A 25951-nucleotide genomic window follows, 5' to 3' on the forward strand; every position below is an offset into this window, starting at 1 on the left:
ACAGAGCACCGAGCTGAGCTCCCTGCGCTACACAGCAGGTTCCCACTGGCTATCTGTTTTACACACGGTAGGGTATATATGTCAATCCCAATCTCCCAATTCATCCCACCCCGCCTTCTCCCGTCCCACGTCCACAGTCCGTTCTCTACATCAGTGAATCTACTCCTTTGTTTACAGGCCCTGGTGCCCACAGGGCCTGACAATGTTGCACATTTTTGAACCTTTCTTCAGTATCAATTTTTGAACTGATATGCTAAAAACAGTTTTGAAATGTACACATTTAAAAAAGTTAATGTAAATTTTGGGAGAATTTCAGTATGTTAAGCCATGGTGCTTAATGGAGATCCACTGTGTGTCAGGCCTGGAGCTAAGTACTTTTGATATGAGTCGAACATATTGTATTTTATGCCAACTGGGAAGGCTTTGAGGGCAAAAGCAAGTCTGTGGATAATTACCCCTGGACTCCTGAGGCTAACCAGGACAGGCACCATGTTAAATTCTCACCATGGCTCCTCTGAAAGGCAGGCAGTACCATGTCCATTTTGCAGATGAGAAAACACAGGCTTAGAGGAAACATGCTGTGCTTAGCTAGAATGTGGCAGAGCCAGAATTCAAGTACAAGTTCACTCTACCTCAATACACTTGCCATTAACCACTGGACTACACTGCCTGTCTTAGTCAGCTCGGGTTTCTGTAAACAGAATACCACCAACTGGGGTGCTTAAACAACAGAAATTTATTTCTCATGGTTCTGGAGCCCTTGAAGGCCAAGATCAAGGCACCAGTCTATTTGGTTCCTGGTGAGGGTGTTCTCTTTGGTTTGCAGACAGCCACCTCTCCCTGTCTCCTCACATAGGAGAGAGGGGATGATCTCTCTTTCATAGGGTGCTAATCCTCTTCATGAGGGCTCCACCCCATGACCTAATCACCTCCCAAAGGTCCCACCTCCAAACACCAGTACTTTGAGGATTCAGGCTTCCACATTTGAATTTTGGGAGGACACAAACATTCAGTCTGTAGTTCTGCCCTTCATCTCTAGCTAAGAATCTCTTTGACTTATTCATAGCTTTAATTGAGACTAAAATAGCTGCTCACTTATTTGGTCTCTTCCCTGAAGTCTAATAGTCCAGAATGTTTAAGTTAAGGTGTCTCCATTGAGCAAAATGTGATTTTTCTTGGTTCATAAAAATGTTGGCTTAGAATTTCACTAAATGTAACTCCAAGAGGACTTTATATGATTCTAGGAAACCTTGCTTATTTGAGTGAAACCTGAGTTACTTGAATCAGCAGGTCATTTTGTCCATTCCTCCTCATTTTAGAAGGAAATGAAGGACATAAATGTTCTTTGGTGCACATTCTTGGGCCAACTCCATGTCTTGTTCCTGGGTTTCCCTGGTGTTATCCACTTTCTTGGGCAGTAGAAATTGGGGCCACCTGTTCTGAGCTAGATTCATTGATTCATATATCCACATACTCATTTATTTGACAAGTAGTTTTGTTTTTTTTTTTTCGGTATGCGAGCCTCTCACTGCTGTGGCCTCTCCCGCTGCGGAGCACAGGCTCCGGACGCGCAGGCTCAGTGGCCACGGCTCACGGGCCCAGCCGCTCCGTGGCATGTGGGATCTTCCCAGACCGGGGCATGAACCAGTGTCCCCTGCATCGGCAGGCGGACTCTCAACCACTGCACCACCAGGGAAGCCCAACAAGCAGTTTTTTGAGTTCCTATTTGATGCCAAATTCCATACCAGGATCTGAAGATGCACTGGTGAGCAAAATCAGCCTATAGGGGGTCTCTTCTCATTCCATTAGCTGTTCAATTAGGGACCAAACGTTTTCTGAGTCTCCTAGACAGAGAGTGGACTGCACCAGTGACCAGGGTGACCAACCATCCCAGTTTGTCCAGGACTGAGGGGTTCCCCGGGGGGACTTTCCAGGGCTTTCCAGACTGCTAAAACTGGGAAAGCCCATAGCAAACGGTTATTGGGCTTGGAGGTCCCATTCTCTGGAAGGGAACTCGGTTAGAGTCAATTTTCAGTTTAGGTCATACCCGTTGGACGCTTCTCTCGGGCATCCTGAGAATGCTTGGGAAGAAGAATCTTCCAGGCTGTTGACTTGCCCAGTTCTTGGCTTGAAGGTAGTGTTAGGAAGGGGGAAACCCCCAGCAGACCTCCACACTCACAGCTGTGCTGGACCCCCAGGGCCTGCAGCCATCGTTGCCCCCTGGCCAATGACCTCTTGGGCACAGGGGCATTTGCCAACCCCCCTCTGAGCCTGTTGGACATGAGTGGCCGCAGAGGCTGCAGTGGGGCCGGGAGAGGCTCTGGAGCTAGATTGCTGGGTTTGAAGCCCTGCTCCTCCCTTTCTAATCACGGGCAAGCTATTTAACTTTCCTAAAATCTGAAAGATGAGAGTAGTAAAAGCATGGTAACCATGCGTACTAAGTGGGTAGACAGAGCACTGTGTCTGATTCCCAGGAAAGGAATAACGCTAGCCTGTTAGAACATTCCTGGCATGTGGAAAGGGGCCAGGGTGCCATGGAACAAGCACAGACACGGTATGATAGACACAGAGCTGCCTTTCCTCAGCCCCCTCCTAAGCAAGGGGGGGTGCCTGGACATGGCCAGGCCTCCCTGCCTCTTCCACCTGGAGTGGAGGCCGCCCCAGCCCAGAGGCTGAACCCAGGCTGGGCTGCCCTGGACTCAGGCCCAGGGTCCTGGCTGACACAGCCCTCAGCCCCCCGCAGGTGACCAAGGAGACTCGTGGGGACTCAGGTGAGACCAGCAGAGCTACCCAGAAAACTACAGGGTGAGAAATTACACATTGTTCATCAGCACTCAGTTTCGACGTGATGTGTTACATTTCTATTCTGTGCCAGGCATTTAAATCCTCATAAAAACACAAGAAAGGGGATAGCCTTAGCATCATTTTACAGACCAGGAAGTGGGCTCAGAAGCACGAGCATCTTGTCCCAGATGTCACTCCTGGGCAGTGGCTCCTTCACGCCAGGGCTGCCTGACTCTAAACTAGGGATTTACGCGATCTTCCAGGTTCTTCAGAACATTATCGTGTTTTGACTTAAAAAAAAATCTCCTGTAGGTCAAACCTGTTTGTATCTTGGTGAATGTAATCTTTTCCTTCTGAGGGTATCCAAGCAATTTAAAGATAATTTCTCAGTAGTAATCCTGGTTAAGACGGGGAGAAGCAAGTATTTCTCCACAGAAGTCAACAAGATGTTTAAAAAATTCATTGCCAAGTGGATAAGAGCTGTATTTACAAGAACCTGTTAAGAAGGCACAGGGTGGGGACCTTCCCAGAAAGATGGGCACCCTTAGTGTGCTGGCTTTGCACTGGCAGGGGCTGGCTGACCTTGCATAAAAGGCCAGACGGTAAATATTTTAGGCTGTGAGACTCATATGGTCTCGGTCAACTATGCTACTCAACTATGCTGTTGTAGGGAAAATAGCCACAGACAATACATAAATGAATGGGCATGGCTATATTCCAATAAAACTTTATTTATAACACAAGCAGTGAGACAGATTTGACTTCCAGCCTTAGTATGTAGAACTGCTCTGGAGAATTTGAAGTGGCAGATATGCCCTTGACCTTGAAGAATCTATCATTTACCCTCCTCAATATTAGGGGACTTTGCTGTGATTTTTTCGTCTGTCCCTCTCCTTCATCAATGGTTTCTTTTGTTTTTCTTCCTGCTTTCCCTGCTCCTGCCTTGGAAAGTATGGGCAGTGCTCTACCTCTGGTGACTCTCAAGGTTAAAGGGTGTGTTGACCCAGTCTCAGCCAAGTTGCTATGTGACTTTCCTGGAATCTGTCACCTTAGGTTTCGGAATATAAGGCAAACTCCCTCCGCCCTCCCCATCACCACCAAATTGTCATTTAAAAAAAAAAACAGAAAAAACAGTTGCCTTATATTTGACTCTTTGCCCCTTTTTTTTCCCCCCAGCTGGGTGCTCTCTCAATCACTTTTTTTTCATCCAAATCCCATTTAGGGAAACCTTTATACCCTGAAACTTCTTTGATCAGTTTTGGCTTTGGTGCTTATAGGAGTAAGCTGAGGACTTTCTGTTACCTCTTTAGCTTAAAAACTTTCAAGTCATATTTTATGAAATCTAAGGGAAATGTACTTTTGTGGGATAGATGAAATAAATAACTGTTCTAATATTCTGTGGCTTTGGATAAAGGGTTAAAAATGCTGTAGCTCAAACAAATTAGATGTAAATAGAGGTGATGTGACAGCCAGACTGATTTAGATGATTCAAAAGTGGCTGGTCTAATGATGGAGAAGATGTTGATGAAGAGTTTGAATCTTTTTTTTTCATAAAGTGGGAGGTTGAAAAACTAATATTTCTAAATTAATATTTTATTTTCTATAAGAGGTTCGTCACATCAAGTATTCTGATAATGATACCTCTTTCATAAAGTTGTTGTAAGAATTAAGTAAGATAGTGAATGTTGAGCACTTGACATCTAGGAGGTGTTCAATACATAGTAATACTATTTTTCTTCCCTTTAATAATAAAAAGAAATACCCAAGAATCAGTTTAATCCAGGGTCTAATGCAGAGAACTAGTGTTCCATAGAATGTGATTTGGGAATCCCTGTGGTTAATTTTATGTCAACGTGGCTGGGCCATGGTGTCCAGATATTCGATCAAACATTATTCTGGATGTTTCTGTGAGGGTTTTTTTTTTTCAATGTCGTAAAAATTCATGTTATGTTCCTTGGTTTTCTTTTTTTCCTTTTTTTAAAAATTAATTTTTATTGGAGTATAGTTGCTTTTGTGAGGGTGCTTTTTGGATGAGATTAACATTTAAATCAGAGGACTTTGAGTAAAGCAGATTACCCTCCATCATTGTCGGTGGGCCTCACCAAATCCATGGAAGGCTTTCATAGAACATAGTCTGACTTCTGAGCAAGAAGGAATTCTGCCAGCAGATTTTCTTTGGATTTGGACTGCAGGTCTTTCCCGGGTCTCCAGCTCCCCAGCCCTGCTGCACCCTGACGATTTTGGATTTACCCAACCTCCACAATCATAAGCCAATTCCTTAAAATAAATCTCTCTCTCCCTATATATATACATCCTGGTGGATGCATTTCTCTGGAGCATCCTGACCAATACACCTACACTCTACATGACATTTAGGAAGCAGATTGGGCTAAAGAGAATCAGGAGGAAATAATGAAGAGGGTGAGGGAAAAACCAAACCTTGGTTAAAGAAATGCTTTCTCTGTGTCCGGCAGTCGTTACGACTTTCTGAATTCCTTTAAAAATAATTAAACTATACCTGGCTACTGTCTCCCGGATCCAGGTCTGCCCTGGAGATTGCCCCTGTCTTCCACGGCAAACCAGGTGAGATAATGAAAGGATAGCTGTCTTTTTCTCTGAACCTGAACTCATCTTAAGACTTGTGTGTGTGTGTGTGTGCGTGTGTGTGTGTGTGTGTGTGTGTGTGTGTGTGGAGAGAGAGAGAGAGAGAGAGGGAGAAAGGGAAAGAGAGAGAGAGATTATTTTAATAAACACAGAAGGGAAGTAGGAGTGGGGAGCAGGGAAATGAAGGAAGGTTTTGAGTTTCATATTTCCAACTTGAAAACCATTGTGGGAAGGATCAGTGTCCTTCAAAGGAAAAAGGATACAAACTTGAAAGGGGGCAGGATATGAGAAAGAGAGAGTGTAATGGGCTGCTGAGTGGAGAAGGAAGCCGGCCATATGCGGTGCCCTGAGGGGAGCGTGGATAAACAAAGTGAGAAGACGCTGGCTTCCGGAAGTGGCCGGAGCGCGGAGACCCGAGAGCGGAAGGCGGCTGGGCGGAGGGATACAGAGACCCCTCCCGAGGCACCGAGGGATGCAGGCAACTTCCCACAGATGCCCCAGACGTTTGTGAGCCACATGTGGAAAGAAAGATAAGCCATGAAAGCAGTTTATAGTAGAATCCACAAAGGTCACAAGTTCTGAGGGCAGCTTGGGGGGAGCAACGCAAGTAAAGACATTCAGGATTTGGAGCCTTAGAAAAAGGCACACGGTGTTTTCAAAATCAACTGGAAGTCCTGGGTGACAGGGAGACCAGCATTAGCACTGCGGGAAGAGCAGCATTAGCTGCTCTAGTGGAAATTTACCGATAAGACTAACTCTCTGAAAACACTGTGCATGTTAGTCCCAACCCACAACTACATATAAAATAGACAACCAGCAAGGACCTACTGTATAGCACAGGGAACTCTACTCAGGACTCTGATAACATATATGGGAAAAGAATCTGAAAAATAATAGATATGTGACTATGTATAAGTAAATCACTTTGCTGTACACCTGAAACCAACACAACAGTGTCAATCAAATATACCCCAGTATAAAATAAAAAATTTAAAAAATAGATAACTAAATAAATAAATAATAAAATACTTTGCATGGAGGATGTGTTACAGAATTTTAGCTAGAAACAGAGGACAACATATACTACTTAAACTCAGGAGTGTAAGGCAATGACCATAGGGCAGGAGGAATTAGAGGCATTTTCATTTAGCTTAGCTTATGTTGAAAAGTAATCTGCCCACGTTATATATTACCTGTTAATAAGTCCAGATTACCAGTTAAAATATAGGCAGTATAGGCAATTGTTAACTGTGGGAGTGCTGTACCTCAAGAAGAGACTAATGGGTTTTGTGTTTATTTCAAAGAATGCTGATCTGTTACAATGGAATTATATATGACTTTGGGAAAAAAATGTGTACGTGTAGTAAAAATAAGTGGATGGCAATCTTTCCAAACTCTCCAAAATAATCTAACTCTAAATGCAATGTATCCTTACAATTTAAAAATCTTTGTATGACTGTGTACATGAAAGGCAGAACAATTGGGGAGCATGCATGAATATCACGAAACTAAAACCTGTCACAAGGGTGACTTAACATTGGAAGAAAAAATAATCCGGCTTTTTCTGTGCTTACTGATATTTAAAACATTTAAATCTCGAAGTTGCACTGACATTTTATTTTTGAAGCAGCAGAGGTGAATTAAGCCTAACACTACTGGGCATAATATGGCCCCTCCCCCTCTGTGTAAGTTTCCAAAAATAAAAAAAAAAAAAGGAAAGAAAAAGAGAATGCACTCTATTGGGTGCATCCTTTTATGCTGCAGCTTCTGAGTGAGCATGATATGGACATAATCTCCTTTTGTAGCTGAACAGCAGCATACAAACCATCTCTGGAGAAGCGCTTTCCTTCTCATTACAGGTCTCGTGCCAGGGACGTCCGTATTATGTGTTTGCTTCAGGGCTGGCTGAGAGCAGCTTCCTGCTTGGTGGAGACATTGCTAGGCTGTTACTCCTGGCATATACTATGCTGTGATTTTAATTAAAGCATTTGAATGATGGCAGGTCAGTAGCGTTAGGAGAGATGTCTGATTAATTGCTTACTTCTTTGTCACAGCTATAAATGGGATGTTGTGAGGGTGCATGTGGGAATGCAAACAATTCCCCCTAGAGAGGATGGGTAAATGGACTTCAGAGCAATCAGTTGCTTTCACTTGGAGCAGGAGATAGGGCAAAAGCTAAAATTGCACTGGTCAGCCAATGATCCCATTTAAAGATGCTATAGGTTAAAAATGCTTCCTAGGGATGGATGGTGGACCGGAGCAACTTTTTATGTACGACGCCACCAGCCCCAAGGTACAGGGAGGATTCAGCAGGTAAAGAACTCCACTCTCCGCCAGCCAAATTAATAAATGTGCAAATTAAAAAGGATGTCAGAGCACTAAAGAAACATCTGCTAACCAAAGTAAAAAAGTAATGATGGTGATGATAAATAGGGAGAGACAAAAGGGATTTCAGCTTCAGGCAAATTTCCATCCAGCTGCACCCCACTACAAGGAGCCATCAGAGTTTCCACGAGGCTCTTTCACAGGAGACATGTTTAGAATGCTATCTTTGAGCAACCAGGTGATAGACTCAGACTCTTGACACTGGAGAAATCAATTACCAAACACTGGCAACTGTCCCTGTTCACCCTAATTCACGGTTTCTCAAACTTGGCATCCTTGACGTTTTGGACCAGATAACTCCTTGTTGTGAGGGCTGTTTTGTGCATTGTGGGATGCGTAGCAGCACCCCTTGTCTCTACCCACTCAGAGGCCTGTGTCCACTCTCCTCCTCCCCAGTCATTAAAAACAAAAACCTTCCCAGACATTGCCAGATGTCCCACGGGGAGCAAAACTGATCCTAGCTGAGGACCGCTGCCTGAGTTCAGCTTGCTGAAACGTGGTGCCCTCCACTGGATCATGTACCGATGGACAAACCATACTTACAGTAGCACAATGATAGAGACGGTGCCTTAAGGATTCACTCATAATATTTCTGCATGGTAACAATCAGGGTCAAATTGCATATGTTCCATATAATAGTTAGAATTGATAAACCTTCAGGAAATTAAAAAATATTCACCTCTTATAAATCCGGGCTCCTGTGCACACTCGTACACACAGTTTTCTATTTGCGATGCTTTGTCTTTGCTCCCTTCTGCAGGAAATTTGGAGCAGAAGTGATGCCTCTCCTGGCAACACGATGAACAGTTTTGGTTTTCATGAGGCAATCCATCAATGACTCTTTTCACGGCTTAAAATGATGAAAAGAATCATGTCACTAAACAGAGCATCCTAAGATCTTGCCCATGAACTTCCTGTTTAGAAACAGCATAGCAATTACTAACTGTAATTATGTCCCGAATCTCTACAACAAGCTGTCTGCTCTTTCTGTTGTTGTTCATGAAGCAGGTGAAGTCAATACTAATTTTTGGAATTTGCAGGAATCACTTGGGAAAATTCATTGCTGATTATTCACCGTGACAGTTTGCTTTACCTATGTGTTCATCTTTAGAAGACAGACATTTTCCATATCACGTTGTTTATAAGGGCGCAACTTATAATTGACATCGAATGATGTGTTGTCATTTTATGAAGCCAGAAGAGAGTCAGATGAAGTGCAGTCATAGAGAAACGTTTGGGATATTATACTTAGTACATTTCCGTCGCCAAAATAAAGTCTTGGCCATTATTTTTGCAAATAAGGGCTAAGTCTACAGTCAAATTCATCTAATATAATAACGTCTAAAAACATACTATAAGCACACTGAAGGACTCTCTCTTTTCCATTTAGTTTTCTATTTTCAGTTTACTAAAATAGTCATTATAAAGTGGAATATTGATACGTGAAAAAGCATGATGAATAAATACAACAATCAAGTTGCCCATCTTCCCAGTGGACCACACACTCCTGCGTGTGTGCACACACACACACACACACACACACACACACACACACACACACACAGAGTCATGATCTTCTGCAGAAGTCACCTTTTAAAAGTTTCAGATGAGACTTTAGAACTAATCAGAACCTCTCTCAAATCAAAGACTTCCTTCTGCAAATACAGTCCCGACCTCCTCAATATTAAACAGTTGGAAAACCATTTTCTATCTCCCCCATGATAAAATAGGATATTTAGCATTTCCACTATGATATGCTTAATTTGAAACCCAACGTGGCCCATTTTGTATCATTCTTTCCTTCCACTTGGCTTTGGGGTGTGTCTCCCAACACTTTCTCACTTAACTGAGCCACCTCCAAGTTTATTTCATAATTTGATAGGAAAAACAGCAGATGAAAAGGCACGTCAAGGTCCATAATATTTACAGGCTAACCCCTCACTTCAGACCAATCCAGCAGTCTACAGAAATTTGCACAAGATTTGAAAAAGCAGCCAAACGTCAGGGTTCTTGTCCAAATGCAATCTTACAGTCTTTCTTAATTCATCTGGTCTTAACAGAAACCAGACAGTTTCTCCATCTTGGATTACAGAGTAGTGAAGGATGCCAGTGTATTTATTACTAAGATTCTGAGTACCCTTTGTATAGTATAGGGATACTAAAATTATACTCAATTTTTTTTCAATGTACTGTTCATAGATACGCTGAATATTCATTCATGCATATAAATGTACCTTCAGTTACAAGATCACAAAAACTTGGGAGAAATTACAATTCAAAGCAACTGCTGAGGGAATCAAAGAATCACAGAACTTAAAAGCGCTTTGGAAGATCACCTAGAACATCTCCCTTCCCATTTCAAAGGGAAAACTCTCCCCTCTTTCTGGAGAGATGCCCTGGAGAGGAAGACCCAACGGCCTCTTGCCTGTCTCTGTGACATTGGATGATTTGCTTCTGTTGGGATCTAGAAACTTCCCTCTGTCACCCATCTCCTTGTAAAGAGGCAGAGAAATATACGAGGTCTTCCACGACCACTGGGGCATGTTATTTATTGTAAAATAACTATACAGTCAAAAAGCATTTGCACTGATGGGCTGTGGGCCATTGCTGGCCAACCAGAGAGCAAGGCTGTGAAAAGAGCTGAGGAACAGCTGTGGGTCAGTGACCATGTGACCTTCCATCGTGCCGACTGGCCAAGAAAGCCATTTTCGTCTATTATAATTAAAAGATGATGTGAAGTTGGTAGAAGGGTATACTGTTCAATCAATGGATCCCAGGTCAGATAAATGCCTTCAGAGAACTGAGGGACATCCCGACCATAAGTCTAATTTAATTGGCTGAATGTCCTCATGAGAAAAAGATAATACACACAATGTGCTCCAAACAGGAAGCGCGTAGTTCACAGCTAAGCAGTCGACAGGCAGGTAGAGTGCAAGCTTAGCAGGATGGGTACCATGAATGGTAGGGCTCGGAAGACTGGGAAATGAATGGGCTGGCAGGAGGATTGTGGATATTTTAGGTCTTGGGAAAAATAACCCTTTGCTGGAGACGTGTGTGCACGCTTTTCACATGGGTGGCCTGTTTTTTGTGTGGAAGGAGAAAGAGACTGGGCTTGGGTGAGAACACCTGCGTTCCAACTGGACCTTGAACAAGTTTCTTTTTCCTACATCAATGCGCTGGACAATGTGAGACCTTCCTGCCCTGAGCCCCTTTCTCCCTCTGAGTGTGTGAAATTTAGAATGGGTACACAATCGAGACTTCCCTGGTGGTCCAGGTGGCTAAGGCTTCGAGCGTCCACTGCAGGGGGGCCGGGTTCAATCCTCGGTCGGGGAACTTCTAAGATCCCGCGTGCCGTGCGGCGCTGCAAAAATCTCCATCTGCTGTAGAATGGATGCACAATCATTACAAACACGCATGCTCTCTGCATGAAAACCTAGCTATAGAACGGGATCTACATCAAAACCCTATCAGTGACAATCAGGACTGCTGTGGTGAACACCATCTAATTTTTAAAAATTCATCGGCAGGGATATAGGTTAGCCTCCCATCTCCACACACTGTGCCTGGGTAATGTTGATTTATTAGTACAGTAGAATCCCGCTAATTAGCCTTAACGACAGGGGAACCCATTGTGGATTATAGAATTTTTCAAATTAGCGAGTACATGAATAAACAATAAAAATCAGGAGTCCTGCACTGCAAAATGTCCTTTTCCACTTATTTTGACAGGAAGGTATTTAATGTTGATTACTTATGATAATTCTTCATCATGCATTGCTAATGTTGGAGTCTGTTAAAAGGGGCATTTGTGAGGATCAATGGAATGGCGCTCATAAAACAGAGTGGAAGCAGAAGGAGACACACGAGTGCAAAACAGGATGGCGATGCCTAACGAAGTCCTAGAGACGGAGAGAGGAAACTTCCAAGGTTTAGATGAGGAGGCAGCTGGATGTTTTGGGGGGATTATTAGAATTGTGAGTTTGTGCGTGAGAGTTAACAATACTTCAATCTTAAATGACTGTGAAAAATGGATCTCAGCCTGTGTTTGTCATCGAGAGGCTCAGGTGATCAAATGTGTTATATTAGCTACTGTGAACGATCTGATTTTATAGCTGGCACCTTCTAGCAATAATAAATGTGTCGCATGCATAATGGACATGGGGTTCACAAATGGAATGTATGGGAACTTTGTTTAAAATTTTTTCTACAAGGAATGTTTTTCTACCTATGGCTTTGGATGTTTGATAGTGAATATTTAATTATGGAGACTATCTAGAGGATTGGGGACAGTGTCCAGAGTTGGGCCATATCCTATGTGGACTTGGTCTTGGGAATAACTGATCGAGCAATGTTAAGGACTCATGCTTTAGTGACCATGACTTAGGAACTCATATCTGTGAATAAATAACCAAAGCTGAAGAAGAGTTATTCTGCTCATTAAAGACGTAAAGCCTTGTAATTAGAAGTAAAATGTCAGGCTTCATCAGCCTTGAAATAGGTTTTAAAAGTATATGGTGCTAGGTTACAAAATTTTGCATCCCTCCTAAGCAAATATCAATAAGAACACTCCCCAGATTGAAATCTTGCTACCCAGCTGTTTAAACTGTAGGCTTGACCATGGTCAGTTCTGTTGGTTCCCCAGGCTCATTCACTGGCATCTGTCTAGTTATGGTAGCTTACCTGATGGTTGATGATGAAAGAATTATTTCCTAACGTGTGTGAAACTAAGCTGGTCCACACACGTTTCAGAGACTCTCTGAGCTTCAAGAGCAAAATAGACACCTCTGCTTCAGCTTCCTGTTAGTCCACAAGCTGGCATTTTTCAAATTTACCAGCCAGCAGCCTTGATTTTCCAGAGAAGCCAACAGCAAAAGTCCCCAGAGACAATCGCAGTTGGGTATTTCTGAAGGAATGGGAATCAAGGTTGAGAGGCAGGACCCAGGGGGGTCTGTAATTATTCTCCATCCATTCTGTTGCTCCCTGAGACCTGCTAAAATGAGATGCTGCTCACAAAACAGGCTGGGCAAGTTTGCATATGCAAATAGACTCATGGAAGTTTATTTTAAATTGCCCACTTGGGCTTGGAAATAGAGGTTAGACACCTGTCAGTTTGATCGAAACCCCGGTGAAAATACTAAATCATTTTTTGGTTTTGTGTCTCACATTTTGAAGCAGTTGTCCTAGCACAGAATTTAAAAAAAAAAAAGAAAAACAGGTCCTGAAGGGCCTTGGGAGTTTTGCATTCCAAGACTTCCTGCTGCTTGGCTTGTGTGAACCTCTGATCCAGGAAAGGAAGGGTTTGGCTTCACTCCATGGTCCACTTTGACTCTTAAATGAAAAAAATTTTTTGATGATGTGTATAACCCTATCCTAACTCAGTTTTAATGAGGGCACTAGTTTGCCAATAGTTTTGCTTCTTTGATCTATAAAAAAAAAATCACTAAACATGTCAAGATACAAAATGGAATCACTATGACTCAGAAAGTTACTTTCAAATATAAAATCTGGAAATTAGACTTGGGCTTTCATTTCCTTTCTGAACCAACCAACAAACAAATAGAACCCAACCATCATACAAATAAACTGCAGGATATTCCAAAAAATCCTATGAAAATAGCTTATATATGTCTAAAATACCTTTTTGTAAATCACAGCGTTCAGTTAGCAAAAAGATATGATGTAAGCATTATTGCATCCTAAACACTAATTGCTCATGAGAAGACAGTGTAAATATTAGATGTCTTCAATGATTATTCCAGCTGCTTTGCCCATAAAGTTTTAAACTATTCTTTTTTTGACCATGTGTAGGGATTTATAGAAAAATGTGACCCTTACCCCCCAACTCATTTACATTTAATTCAACAAAGCATCACCAGTGAGCTCCACTAGATGCTCTGTACCTGTTTATCATGCTTTCCCCCTAGAAATGAGAAAATTAGCAAGAATAAATGAAATCAAAACCCAAAGGGTATTAGTCAGATCTAGCGCTGTAATAGCATCGGAAAGTGGCAGAATTAATTTTTCATCCTGAATGTATGTGTTTCCCAGGCCAAGTGCATTTTCCTAGCAGGCTGTTGGCTCTCAGTGAATCTCCGATAAACAAGCAATTGCTGAAGAGAAAACGTTGCCTGGAAATCCGTTGACATCTCCAAATAAAGCATTAAATTTTACTCATGAGTACTAATGCCATATGCCCAGTAAAGAAATGCCACATTTCCATCCCTTGGGCGTTGTTGAAGGAGATTACCTCAGGGCCAATGCTTCTGTTTTAGTGGCATGCCATATTATTGCTACCTGTGACACCAACTGGGGACACAGTTTTTTACACTCCCACAGGAGTCAAGGTTGCCAAAATGTAGCCTATCATCTTAAACGGAAACGCAAAACAAGAGGAGAATTTACATATGCGGTACACACGCGCACACACACACACACACGGACCTAGGCAGCATCAGATACAGGAGGTGTTCACACCTGCCACGTAGTGGTCCAGGGATGGAAAGCATGCTGGGAATGTGGAATGCTGGGAATTCCATCTCTAGGAGCAGAACTACCTGCTCAGAATCTTCATCCTCAGCCAAAATCTTCTCTTTCCTTAGCATTTCACACTCAATTCCAAGTTTGAGGACGATATTTCCGAGCAACGTTTGAGCTTTTGAAATGGTTGGGTTCCTTCTTTTTGGGTTTACCTCTCAGTGTTAGTACCAAAAGTGAATTCTTATTATGCAGAATTCTTTGAGTTCTGGAAGCTCTCACTGTGAGGCTAGGCACTCATTGCATCAGGGAGCCGAGAGCATTCAGGAAAATTGTTCTGCTTAATTCCAACTGGGATATTTTAGAATAGGGTATGTATTATGGCATCATTGGATAGGAAGCTTGTGTTTTCCCAGGTGGACCGAGCGAATGAAGCCGTGATCAAATAGATCATTTTTTATGTCATGTGATTTCATTGATAAGCAAGAAGAAACTGGATTATTTGTGGGAATTGAGATTGTTGGTTACCCATCTCATTACTTCTCTTCACTTGTGGACAAAACCATAAACATATGTCCTCAGGCAGTGCTCCTGCTTTAATTATGCTCCAGGTCACTGCTGGGAGCTTCAGCAGGTTGGTTTCCTGTGCCAACCAAGAGAATGGTGGCTTCTCTGAGACTATGACAGTTGACAGTTGTTTTGCTTTAAGGTTTTTCATTAAATATTTTACCATAAAGGGAAAGAATTAGAAGGAAGACCATTCAAATGCTTCAGCTTCTTTCCTGGCTACTTTGAGGAAAAACCACAGAGAGTTCTTTCATTTGTAAAATTCTGGAATTACACGCAAAATTTGTTCCAATGGAAGAAATAACGTGCAAGGTCTCACCCAGATCACCCAAGCTTCTCCTCTCGGTCCCCTTTTAATTTTTACAGGGCAGGTTTCAACACCAAGGAGGTTGATCAAATAGAAGACTGTGCTCATGGCCACAAGGTGGATCAGGGCTCCAGAGAAGGGAGTCAAGACAGGCGGCTGGGACAGGTTCTGTTCTCTTCAGAAAGTTCTTCTAAGAGAGAACTATTTTTTTCCCAATCAAATGTTTCCATCCAGTGAAAACCTACCTAGAAAGAAAACTGCCTTTGGGTTTCTCTGACAAAGATTTCTCTCTGATGGCATCTGATGAGGGTTCCAGGGCCTATGCCTGGGCCTCCTTGCAGAGTTTCTCTACTTGCTGCTGGGAAAGTGAGTAAAGCACAAGTGTTCTGGGGTTTTCCACAGCACCCTGCAGCCTGCACTGACTGCTTCCTCATGGTGGGCCCTCCCAGGCAGGCAGCAGGGGCATCTCTACAGTTGTCCCTGCATTTACTGATGTCTGGGTCAGGGCCGCCCACTCCCCAGCTGTCTAAAGGTAGTAGGTCCCAGGAGTATAGGTATTAGCTTTTCTTGGTGGAATTTTCGGTAGAATTCCCCTGTGAAGCCATCTGGTCTTGGGCTTTTGTTTGCTGGGATTTTTTAATTTAAAAATTCAATTTAACTTCTAGCGGTCAGTCTGTTCAGATTGTCTGTGTTTTCCTTTGTGGTTTGATGATTTTCTTTGGTACTATGCCTGTGTTCCTTTCTTTCTTCTTTTTGTATATCTATTGTAGGTTTTTGATTTGTGGTTACCGTGCCATTCATATACGTTGACCTACAACTATATCTACTTTATAAAAACTGATAGACATCTAAGTTCAAACACATTCTAAAAGATCTACCTTTTTTTATTCCCTTCTCCCACATTTTGTGTTTTAGATGCCATGTTTTACATCTTCATGTTTATCTCTTCACTGTTTACTGTAGTTATAGTTTCTTTTACAATCTTTTTGGTCTTTAAATCTTTGTACTAGCTTTTTTAAGTGGTTGATCCTCAGCCCTTACTATATATTTGCCTTTTCTAGTGGAATTTTTCCTTTCTTATAGATTCTTACTTCTTCTTACAGCCTTTTCTTTTCCAGTTAGAGAAGACACTTTGACATTTATTTTAGGGTAGGTTTAGTATTGATAAACTCTTTTAGTTTTTGCTTCTCTTAGTTCTTTCTCCTTCGGTTTGAAATTATAATCTTGCTGGGTAGAGTATCCTAAGTTGCAGGTTTTTCCCTTTCAGTACTTTGAATATATCCTGCCACTCCCTCTGGCCTGCAAAGTTTCTGCAGAGAAAGCAGCTGATTGCCTTATGGGGGTTCTCTCGCATATGACTCTTTGTTTTTCCCTTGCTGCCTTTAGAATTCTCTTTAACTTTTGCCATTTTAATTATGATATGTCTTGGTGTGGGTCTGTTTGGGTTCATCTTGTTTGGGAACCTCTGTGCTTCCTGTACCTGGACATCTGTTTCCTTCTTCATGTTTGAGACATTTTCAGCCATAATTTCATCAAATACATTTCTGACATGTAAGGTGAGGGCTGCGGTGGGCTGGCCACAGGCAGAGGTCCAGGCTGCTTCTGATGCTCTGCTTGTCAAGCGGCAGCAACGGTAGCCCCGGCGACATCTGTCTCCTTTGTCTCTCAGAGCTGATTACCCTCCCCAGCCTCTGCGTCCCCCACCTGACTCTGGAACCTGCAGGGCAGATGGGGCCCCCGTGGGCCTGGGCAGTTGGGGTCCAGCGGAGATCAGTGGTCGGGACCACCTCTGATGCACCGCCTGCCTAAGTACAGCAATGGCCGCCCTCGCTGTGCTCAGATGCCGCCCCGGGTCCAAATTGCCTCTGCATCCCTCGCCCAAGCTCTCGCCGGGTCATGGCAGCCTTCTCTGCAGTGTGGAGCGGTGATGTGAGCGCTGGTGCTCCTCACTGGTGGAGTCCAGGCTTCCACAGCCCTCCTGTTGGTCCCACTGACCCTCCAACCAGACAAGGGGGCTCATCTTCCCTGTGTTGGACCCCAGGGCTGGGGGTCCCAATATGTGGCTCAAACCACTCACTCCCCAGGACAGATCTCCACTCCCCCTCACCCCATGTCGTCTCCCTTTGAGTCCCCTCCCAGGGGAACAGGTCCTGACCTGATGGCTTCTGGTCCCGTCCTACCTGATTCAGGGGACCTTTGTTACAGCCTTGGTTGTACAGGAGTTTTTCTGCCAGTTTCCAGTTAGTTTTCAGTGAGAATCGTTCCACATGTAGATGTATTTTTGATGTGTTTGTAGGGGGAGGTGAGTTCCACGTCCTCCACCCTGCCATCTTGATCAATCTCAGAAAGCTTGTATTTTTAAACAAAATAGCCTGGTTTGGCATCAGAATCAGTTTTAAGCAGAAGAGCAGAGACACAGAAGCTGGAATGATGGACTGAAGTCTGGTCAGAAGGACCTTCAGTGCCTGGCAAAGACTGAAGAACTGAAATAAGAGGGGAGGGGGGAAGTGCGGGATGAGGTTTTGGGGGTAGAATCTACAGGATTTGGCAAAGGTTTGGGTGTGGGGAGTAGGAAGTGTGGCTTCTGGGGATTGTGACGCTGTAACAGGAATGAAATGTGCAAGAGTGGGACTCTGGGTGGTCAGTGTGGTTGTGGACTTTGGTGCTGGCTGTTACTGGATGTCCGAGAGGAGAAGGTAAGAGGAGGTGAGATGTTGGTGGGACTGCTTTAAGATGGGTTGGAGCTGAGAGAGGACCCATTTGGGCATCATCATATTAGTGGTAGTGGTTGAAAGTGTGAGTCTGTATTGAAGGAGTCCAGAATAACCACTGTGGCATGAAAATTATTTTGAACTGAAGGCATTTGAGAATAGATGTTACTTTTCTTTCTCTTTCTACTCTCCCTATCCCTCCTCCCCCTCCATCTTCTCCTCATTCTTCTCCTTCCTCTTCTCCTCTCCATCCTCCCCCACCCTCTCCCCCTCCTCCTTCCCTTCTTCTTCTTGTTCTTCTTGTTCTTCTTCTTGTTTTGTTCTTCCTCTTCTTCTTCTTCTTCTCCTTCTCCTCCTCCTCCTCCTCCTCCTCCTCATTCCCCTTCTCCTCCTCCTTCTCAAGAATACCAATAGATAATTGTCCAGAAGAGAAGAATAAATAAATGGATGTGGAATGGTCAGAGAAGGAGGGGGGGACTCAGGAGAGTGTGGAGAGTGAACGGTTTCAAGATACAAGGGTGGAAGCAGTGACAAATCTCACACAGAGTTTGGAGGGACAAACATTTTGCTGTGTGTTAACTGTTTACTACCCTGCACCAGGCTTAGAATGCATCATGCCATTTAATCCTGACAGCAAGCAGGTGCCCGAGAGAAGGCTGTATTCTCCTTTTACAAGCTCAGAAAAGTTGGGTGCCTTTCCTAAGGTCATTCAGCTGTGAGAGAAGGAGCTTAGCGCAGGTCAAGAGATTTTACATCCCTGCCTTTCTGCTTTCATGTGGCATGTTGTTTGTTTCTCCAAACCAGGACAACATTCTGAACACTGTGCAGTTAGCTTCTGAGTGATCTTCTTTTCCAAAACCAGAAATCAACAAACTCCAGTCTTTGGGACATATCTAGCCCGTTTCTGTAAATAAAGTTTTACTGGCACATTGCCATGGCCATGGCCACAACCACGACTGGCCACTCATTTACGTGCTGCCTGTGGCTGCTTTCTCTCTATGGCAGCACAGTTGAGGGGTTGTAGGAGACACATGAAGACTTACAAGTTATTATTGGTCCTTTACAGAAAGTTTGCTGACCCCTGCCTTAAACCACGAGGTTGCATAAAAAATACTATAGGGCTTCCCTGGTGGCGCAGTGGTTGAGAATCCACCCGCCAATGCAGGGGACACAGGTTCGAGCCCTGGTCCGGGAAGATCCCACATGCCCTGGAGCAACTAAGCCCGTGCGCCACAACTATGGAGCCTGCGCTCTAGAGAGCGCGAGCCACAACTACTGAGCCCGTGTGCCACAACTACTGAAGCCCGCGTGCCTACAGGCCATGCTTCACAACAAGAGAAGCCACCGCGATAAGAAGCTGGCGCACCGCAAGGAAGAGTAGCCCCTGCTCGCCACAACTAGAGAAAGCCTGTGTGCAGGAACGAAGACCCAACGCAGCCAAATATAAATTAAAAAAATAAATAAATTTATTAAAAAAATGTTATAGATTATGAATTCTGATTCAGTCTATTGTAAAATTCTCTTCTTATAATGAAAATACACTCATGGAGAAAATCAGATAGGATAGCAGTGCGATTTCCATCTACTAGGAAATAACACCAGTTACGCTAAACTCTACTTAGTCGAGTATTTTTTTCAGTGATTTGGAAGAAACGAAAGATGAGGAATGAGAATTTGGTAGCCCTGGTGAACAGCACACCAACTCAGAAAAGAGTCAAATCTGGTAAAATCTTTGCCTCTTTCAAGAATGCAGGAAGGGTGGGTGGGGCAGTAGAAACGATGAGGGACCTCATACTTAAAAGGCAACAGACAATCCCCAAAGACCTTGACTTCAGCATGTAATCGGGCAGCCGTCACTTTGTCCCCCATCCATTGGTCAGGACCCCAGGGCCTTGAGAAAGGACATGTGTCTCTCTCTTCTTCTGCTGTGCCTGGTGGTGCTCCTCCAAGGTAGGAAGGTATCCCCGGGGCTGGCGGCCTCCTGGGTGGTGGAAGCACAGTGGGCTGTCTGAGGTGGCAGAACTGCTGGGGCACATCTGTCCTTCTCAATATTCACACTGCTAATGTCGCACTTGGGTGACAAATGCAAATTGGGTGACTTCATCCAAACATGTCAGCCTCATTAGCAGGTGCACAGCAACTGACGTAAGACACTGGCCTCTGGTTCTTCTGTTTTTACTTCCATCCTTCCAGAGTGCTGAGGGGGAGCCCTGGTTATGGGAACCAGGCAGGAAGCACTTTACAAAAAGAAGAAGGGTCTGTGGGTACTAGGGGTTGTTCTTCCTGGGTTATCCTCTGTAAAGCAAGCAGATCTCCTCTGGCCAAAAACTGAGTGAAATCAGACTAGGATACACCTTGATCTTGAAGAAAACTTATGGCAACTGCTGTGCTCCCAGGACAGAATGGAATATAAGATCACAATTCTGGATAGGAATAAGAGGACAAAATGGATTTATTATTATTATTATTGATATTATTATTTTGGCCACACCATGTGGCTTGCAGGATCTTAGTTCCCCGACCAGAGATGGAACCCAGGCCCTTGGCAGTGAAAGCATTGAGTCCTGACAAGATGAATTTATTTATTTATTTAGGCAGTGCTAGGTCTTAGTTGTGGCATGAGGGATCTAGTTCCCTGACCAGGGATGGAACCCGGGCCCCCTGCATTGGGAGCACAGAGTTGTACCCACTGGACCACCAGGGAAGTCCCAAGATGGATTTTTTAAATTTGATAAACACATACTTGTTGATTAAAAAAATATTTTTGGTGAAAAATTTGAGGAACATTATAATTGATCATTAAAACTTCACTTTTCCTTCCATTTAAACGAATCCACACTCTTCGGTAATTTTCTCTCTTAGATCAGAAATTTAAATGCACAAAATGATTTTGATTTGCCTAAATGTTTGATAGAGACATTGTGATAACAACAGCGTGGAAATTAAGTTAGGGTTGATGGTTTGTCATTAACAAATGCCCCATATTCTTAGGTCCTGGAAAGTTTTGAATTGTCTTTGTGGCCACTGAAATTCTTTTAACGTCTTTTTTGATGCCAATCACGTGTTTGTTTTATGAACATAGATTAACTATGAAGGTGTTGGGTAACAAAGGACTACACAAAACACTATTTCATAACGATAAGGGTCTCTACTTTCCCTTTATTTGACCTTCAGTACACATTTTGCACTGCCAAATAAGTCATTTTGATTGCTAACATATCATGTGATGATTTTAAAGCATGTTGAGAGACAGTATCAATTCTCTGTTCCCTTATCTGGAAATTTTGGGGGGGACACAAGAGATGCATCTTTTGTATCTGAGCTTAATATTAACTTTCACATAGAAAGTTAATATGTATCTTCTTGAGTAAAGAAAATTTTGAATTTTTTCCCCCACAAGTTTGTTTGTCAGAAAACAAAAAAAAATAAAATTTCCAGAACTTTACCATGACACATCCCTGCTCTAAGTTTATACCGAATAAATCAATGACGAAAAAAATAATTTAACAATGGAATATGTAATTTTCCTATTATTTCTTTTATGCTTTATTTTAAGGATATCAAATGGTCAGATAAAAATTAAGCAATTTGGTCCATTGGATGGCCAAACATCTAGGCATTTGACACCAGTGGCAGACCTCTGGATTTTCACACTTCCTTTTGGTTTCATGCATGTACTTGGCACTGTATAATTCAGTCAATGTATGCTAAGGGTTTCTTTTTTCAGATTTCAAAAACATTCCTCACCTTTTAACTGCAGCACACATCCAGCACGGTTATTGTTTAAATATTTTCTTTCTCAAAGACCACCGCTCCCCTGAAATCAGGTCACTGCGTGGCCATCCCTTTAAGGGAATCAAACTGCCTGGGCGAGGGTGCCCAGGGCCTCCATGCTGTGTGCCTGTCTTAGGGACAAAGCTAAGTGGAGGGAGAAGAAAGCTGTCTGAGAACTGGAGAGAGATGGAGTGTCTGTGGGACAGGGGGGCTTGGCAGTTCAAGCCCAAGAACCTTGTCTGTAGTGTGCGAGGGTGCAAGTGTTCACCTCGGCCACCCGGCCACTGGGCCACTCGGCCCCTGGGGCTCCGCTTCCTGTCAGCACTGTGTATCATGGTCCACAAAAGTGACCAGCACTTCATTTTTTCTTCTCCTTTTTTTAAAAAATTAATTAATTAATTTTTATTTATTGATTTTTGGCTGCGTTGGGTCTTCGTTGCTGCACGCGGGCTTTCTCTAGTTGTGGCGAGCAGGGGCTACTCTTCGTTGTAGTGCACAGGCTTCTCATTGTGGTGGCTTCTCTTGTTGCGGAGCACGGGCTCTAGGTGCGTGGGCTTCAGTAGTTGCGGCACGCGGGCTCAGTAGTTGTGGTGCACGGGCTTAGCTGCTCCGCGGTATGTGGGATCTCCAACTCGTGTGCCCTGCATTGGCAGGCGGATTCTTAACCACGGTGCCACCAGGGAAGTCCCCTCCCTCCTTCTTAAAGCACTTAGTGTTTTAGGGTGACAGCTGATGTGACCTGCCTTCCTTCTTGCCTGACGAGGAAACGGCGGGCCTTCTCCGCCGAGCCCTTTCTCTGTCTGGCTGTGGAGGGCATGCCTGGCAGTCACCACGTATCCCAGGTCCTGTGCACTGCCGTCCGTTTGTGTCCTGCCATTTCTCCCCAAGCCCCAAGTTTAAGAAAAAGGCCTTCAGTTCTTTGCAGTGCTAGGTGCCCTCATCTGCATCTCTCAGCCACATCGAACACTAGTCGAAACGCAAACACAAAGCTGTCCCGGCTGGGACAGCTCCACGTGTGGCAGGCAGGTGCCAGGCATCTGGAGGGACAGGACAGGCCTCTGTCTCCTGTAGTCACCCTTCCAACTGGAGGCCCCCTCTGGACCGGAATCCTGGCAGGTGAGGGCGTGCCCGACTGTGCGGTTGGCATGGAGGGGGAGGTGTTGGCTGGGATGCCCTCAGAGATGGCACCTTGACTCTGCTGATGCGTCTCTCCACAGTGAAAAATCTCTCTCATTTCTCGAAGGGGAAGTGAGGAAAGGGGAGAGGAAATGTGCAGGTGGTTCTGAGAACTGACTTCTTTCTCTCTGTTTACATAGTCACCCTGCATAACGGTTCCAGAGTATCCACGTGGAAACCTCCATGCTCATCAACGAGTGCCACAGACCCAACGCATCTGATGGAATGCAGCATTCTTACCATGCTCAGAATTCCTTCAAGATCCACAGAGAGCCGGTGTGCAACACCCAGGGGGCGTAGTTCTGGGCCAGTTTCATAACTTGAGATAAAAAATACCCACCTTTGTTCAAACTCTTTCTTTCATCTAACCTTATGTCTTGATGTTGGTTAGAAAGAGTTGGGCCGATTTATACGCCCCTTCAAAAGAGTTGAATAGTCGTTGGGTTAGCACAGGGAATTATGTCTTTGGAAGGACCTGGGCATTAAATTATTTCAGGTGCTTCATTCAGAATAAAGCCAGTGTTTCAAGATCTGAAAGCTGCAGTTGAACTTGTGGTACAAATATTGGGAAAACCCCCAGTTATTTGGAGTTAGCCTGCTAAACTGTGGGATCTGGAAAGATTAAGACTGCACAGAGGTGGCAGACTTAAATGGCTTCAGGGAGATAGCCAAGGTGGGAAGTGGCAGAGGTACAAGGTGACAGGCCACTCGGGAATGCGGGATGCCCTGAACCTCTGCTTACGGCGGTCCGATTCCCTTTAATCCAACACATCTCAATGGCTTAGCGAAATCCTCTACAGGCCTTTCATCTGATTGTCCAACCCACTGTTTACACACCACAGACAGAAGCCGGGTCATCCTGTGGCTTGTCCAGCATCACCCAGATCATCCATCAGAGAGCAGCCTGCAAGCCGGGGCTTCAGACTCCAGCTCACGGTGTGGTCCACCCTCCATCAGCACTTCAAGTCCCAACAGGAGGAGAATGGCCATTGAAAGTTTAGTGTATGCTCATCATTCTCTTCTTCTCAGGCTCTAGTTATCGGAACCTCTTACTCTCATGTGTAAATGGGTATAACACTTTTTACCCACAAGGCTGGTGCAAGGATGAAGTGAGATAATATATGGTAACAAAGTCACAGTAATTGGGATACAGCAGAGCGTAAACTTTCTTTCTCTCCCTGTTCTTGGCCTCCCTCCCTCTTCTCTTCCCATTGACTCTTCCTCCCCTCTCCTCCCCTCTCCTCCCCTCTCCTCTTTTCTATTCACTTTGTCTTACTTGATTCTGTAGCATAGCTCCTTATATGTAGCAAGTATTCAAGAAATCCAGAGCAAGGGGATTGGGGCAAAGTGGGCAGATGGTTAGCTGTTCCATCCTGTCGGAGGGCAGAGGCAGGCATCACACTGTCAGGGATCTACTGCCCTTTAGGTGTGGTGGTCTGGAGCCTGAGCTCCCAAGGATCTTTCTGGCAGTGGTAATAGGTTATCCTGTTCACATCTGCCGAAAGGCCGGTGGGGTCTGCGGAAGAGTCTGCGATTCTGGCAAAGCTAGTTGGAGCGTTTACCGACTGAAGATGCAGCCCTGACCTTGTTAGCACCGTGCTCCATGCTGCTGTCCTTTTCCTCATCTAGGAGCTAGGTCTTGGTTTGTTTGCAGAAGACTGTGGTCCAACACCCGGGGCGGCGGTGGGGGGGCCCTCACACTTGGCCTGCAGGTGCAGAGATGCAGGTGGCCCTGTCTCTGGGAGAGCCGTGGAGGGAGCATCAGGGCCAAGGGGGCCCTGTGGCACCTCCGAGTCTGCTCTTCCGGGAGTGAGCATCCCCTCCGGCGGCTCCCAGGGCAGAGCCCTGCTCAGACTGACGATGGTCTGCAACTACCGCGTCTGATGCTTGGTTGTCTGATCCCAGCCTCTCTGCCTTGTTCCTTTACAAGAAGATGGTCTTAGGGATGGTGGGGACAGTGGTTGGGAGTGGCCCATGTATTGGAGGAAAAGACTACAGCATCCTGCTTTGCTGTCCCTTCTCCCTTTTTCTGAAAAATTTTAATTTTGATCTCAGTATGATATACTTTTGCCAAAAGGCATGATGACAAGTTCCAAGCACTACTTAAAGTAATAATAACAATTTAAAAAATATGTATTTATGTGGCGCTTATTATCTGTCAGTGCTTTAGAAACTTAAATCATTCCCTTCTCATGCAACTGTGGTTTCCCCAGCCTCCTCTGCCCTTGCTGGGACTGACCCACATAGAGGGCAAGCGTTGTTGTCCATGGTCACACGCCCGGCTGATTGTGGGGTCCAGGTCTGAACCTGTGTAGGTTGGCTGCAAGCCTTAACCAGGGCCCCAGATGCCTTCACCAATTACACCAGAGATCTTGGAGTGCAGGCCTGCCGTGCCTAATGTGTACCTTCAGGGGCTACAGGCTCCTTATTCCAAACCGCCCCCCACCACCAAAGTGTGACAGGCTACAGCATCCTGCCCCCCTCACCTGCCCCTCTTGGGCCCTCCTTCCTGCTCTCACCTCAGAACCCTCAGTGCCCCTCTCTGGCAACCTCTGTGAAACAGCTGCCATTCTCTCTGAGTTGAAATTGATTTCTACTGTTCTCAGAAATTACCATGGCCAAGCGCTGACCTGCTTATCCCAGGGCAGTTTGAAACATTATTTCTGAACCTGCTGATTAGAATAACTACACTTGAACGTATGTGTTGGCAATGAGACTTTTTCGTGGGTGTGTTTGTGTCTGAGTGTGTGTATTTTCTCCAGGAGTCTCGAAAGAGCTACACCCTTCAAAAAGTGTTGGCTTTAAGGTCCCATGAAGGGTCCTGTCCCTCCAGTATGTTTCATCCTTTTAGCTTGACATGCACCAGACAATGTGCTGGGTTCCCAGGGATGACACGGTCGCTCTGTCCCTGAGAAGGTCACCATCGAGAGCAAGTGATATACTGGGTTCCTGAAGTTGAGTCAAACCTTGTTCTGGGTTTAACCTGGAGCCATTTGCTGGAAAGAATTCATCATCTGGAACTTTAGACTTGGAGGATTCTTTTGTTTTTCTGGTTAATTTTTTTAAAAAATTGAGATATAATTGGCATATAACATTGCATAGGTTTGTGTACAATGTATTGGTTTATAATTAGATGCTGCAATATGGTTACCACGGTAGCAATAGCTAA

Source organism: Aethalodelphis obliquidens, unplaced genomic scaffold (assembly GCF_003676395.1).
Source record: "Aethalodelphis obliquidens isolate GAN/ISIS:26980383/991018 unplaced genomic scaffold, ASM367639v1 scaffold35, whole genome shotgun sequence".
In the NCBI taxonomy this organism is placed as follows: domain Eukaryota; kingdom Metazoa; phylum Chordata; class Mammalia; order Artiodactyla; family Delphinidae; genus Aethalodelphis; species Aethalodelphis obliquidens.